This window comes from Lynx rufus, unplaced genomic scaffold, assembly GCF_022079265.1.
Source record: "Lynx rufus isolate CCGP_SWC_20201006 ecotype Redwood Valley unplaced genomic scaffold, mLynRuf1.p SCAF_5, whole genome shotgun sequence".
NCBI classification, from domain to species: Eukaryota; Metazoa; Chordata; class Mammalia; order Carnivora; family Felidae; genus Lynx; species Lynx rufus.
Genome location: NW_025814867.1, coordinates 109,405,584 through 109,408,570, shown reverse-complemented (window position 1 = coordinate 109,408,570; position 2,987 = coordinate 109,405,584). Strand labels below are relative to the sequence as shown.

At 38.9% G+C, this 2,987-nt stretch overlaps 1 pseudogene; it reads right to left on the bottom strand.

The window, feature by feature from the left end:
• Positions 1 to 1,423: 1,423 nt before the first annotated feature.
• Positions 1,424 to 1,796, bottom strand: LOC124525916 (60S ribosomal protein L31-like; annotated as a pseudogene).
• Positions 1,797 to 2,987: the final 1,191 nt, after the last annotated feature.

Sequence of the window (2,987 nt, the reverse complement as noted above, 5' to 3'; positions counted from 1 at the left end):
TCAGTGAAGGCTCATGTGGTTTTTTTTACTGGGGAGTTTAGATAGTTTTCTCAAAGTTCTGTGGGTAAGGGGAGGAAATTGGGTGCCTTGCCCATGATATATCTCCAGAATTCCCTTGTTCTCTTCCTTCCACAAAGGCTCTCTGCTTAGGTTTTGGGGACAAAGAGGACTGTCCTACAGGGACAACCCTTTCTTAATGCTTCTCCCTTCTTTTATTTCCAGCATTTCTTTTCCTTTAACCCCTTTCTTGGTATTTTTGACCCACCCACACTTTTTCTGAGGACCCTTACTATTAATAACCAAATTTCTAGTCTCTCAGTCCTTTCTTGTGAATTGCAAATTTTGCAGCCTCAGGCATTACTGATTGTCAGTGCTTAACTTTATATTCTTTATATTCCTTTGAATGAGTACTCTAGTTAATATTGCTAACACAGTGTTCATGGATTCTATGGCCCTAAGTTATACTACAATGTGATCTCACACTGGCTGATGATAAATGATGTCTGCTTCAAATTGCTTCCCTCTAATTCTTAGATTCAACCCAACCCATAGGAGCAGGGAGAAGATGAGAGCTGGTTCAGATGACTCTACTACAGTAGCTTTGTAATCTGAATATACTCTGAATATCCACTGCTCCTTCTCTTGGGAGGTTCTGTTATGTACTTGAATCCATCATCTGCTAGGCATCAGGAGAAAGGATGGCTGGAAAGGAATCAATGAAAAAGATTATGTGGAGGGAAGGTCTTGGATCAGTAATTGTTCTCTTAAATCTTGTGGGTAGTTTCCATGGAAGCTAACTTTAGGCAAAGATGAAAAGAGAAGGTGACTGGGTAACCTATAAGGCCACCTTCCCCAATAAAAGTTCCAGTCACGTGTTGAAAGACATGGAGTGTGGCTGCTCTGTTCACATGCCACTGGGCTCTCTCTGGAAGGAGGCAGTTAGGAGTGGTGTAGGGAGCCATCTTTTCTTGAATACCTACTGTGTGTTCAGCATTGTCAAATGCCATCTGTTTATTATTTCATCTAATTCTTACAAGAGTCCAGTGATAGGGGCATTATATGAGCTCATTTTATGGTGAGGAAATAGATGTTTAGAACCACACCCAGGTTACACAGCCAGGATGTGACCGAACCAGGATTTAAATGAGCCCTGAGCAACTTTGATGACAGTGGTACACCATGAGTACTCCGGGGTGTATCCTAAAGATGGAATAACACCCTGTTAGGGCTCACAATTCCTTCTAGCTCCTGGACATCTCTCCAGTCATGTGGTGATAGCTGTTACTCTAACAGTTTCCTGCTTGCTTTAAAAGTAAGGTTTTTATGCTCAAGGACAGTTAGGGGAAGTGTAGAAAAAACATTGCTTCCTTTGCTGTTTTGTTTTCTTTTTGGTGGTTTTCTACTTTTATTTGACAATCAGTGGTTAGTCCTCATCCACATTAACTGTCTTCAGATTTTTGAAAGTAGTGACACACACATAACTAACCAACAAATAGAGCTTTTTGGTGAATCTTCATCCTCATTACATTTTCTGGGCAGCCGCACACAGATATGTGTGGAATATTCCTTATTCCTTCAGCCCAGACAGCTTTGTGAAGCCTGGTCTCAGTGTGCACATCTGAAGTTCCCATCTCCTCCATGGCAAATTCCCAGATCTCTTTGAGTGTCCATGGGCCACACTTCTTGAAACCCACTCCATGGATTAATTTGTGAATGTCGATGGTGTGCTCTCTGGTCACTGCCTTGTTGATGGCAGAATGACCTTCCTTATTCTCATTAATCTTTGTGGGAGCCATTCTGCCGGGCCCTTGTTGGAAACGATCTTAACACAGAGGTTAGAATTTGGTAGAATTGTATAGTAAACTTTCTCTCCTGCTACTCACCTCAGACCAGCCCTCTTTCTCCTGTTATGAAGGATTTTAAACCTTTAAAATACTTTTAGCAAGATAATTAACAAAAAGACCCTAGAAAAAACAAGAGCATAATAGATAATAAAGAAAGCATGACAAAGGGGAGGGGATAGGTCAACAAATCATTGAGAGACTTGATTATTTAAAACAAAATGCATTTGAAATCTAATCTCAGTGTACACAAAAAAAAATAGTAAGAAATACCTTGAAAAATTAAATGCGAAAATTTTAAACTATAAAAAGATAGTAAAAGTGTCAGTAAATTTCTACTTGCATTTTAGCTGAGAAAAGTCTTTCTAAATACAAAAGCACTGAAAAAATTGCAAAGGAAAATTATTTAGACTTCACTGTATACTTAAGTTTAAGATATAAACAATCAGAAAGGCAATTAAAGGGTAAATAACACATTAGGAAAATATAAGAGACAAATATGATAGAGGAAGAGTTAAAAAGTTAAAGATACCACAGCTTTTATGATAGAAATACTACAGCAAGGCTTTATTTCTCCTGGTATAAATATGTTTTAAGATATGGCTCATTATTTCATATTGCTGAGATTTTTTTGGGGGGGCTAATTGAAACAAGCCTTCTAATTTCAAGATGTACAAATCTGATATCCATGATATCTAGGTCCCCATGGAAGTTCTTGAGTAATAAGTTAAGCAGTACAGATCTGAGAATGGGCCCTGTGTCAAGTTGCTTGAAAACTAACCAGGTAGGCATGGATCCCGAACCTGGGGGCATTAGGCAGCCAGCTCTAAGTCACTCAGCTATACTGGCAGCCAGCCCACGCTTCTTCATCAGTATTCACGGAGATTATGAGAGACAGAATGCCTTATGAAATCTAGATACACAATATTTGTGGAGTTCCTTGCTCTTTCACTAGTTGAATTTTCAAAAATGGAAACGAACAGTCTCAACGACTTTGTGAGTCTGTGATGCCTTCTGATGAGCCATCGGTTTCCCTTTTTAAGTTCACAAACTATATGTTTATTAATGTCTTTGATAATATTGTCTGTTTTTACGATTATTTATTTTGAAAGAGAGAGAGAGAGAGAGGATAAGGGACAGAGAGAG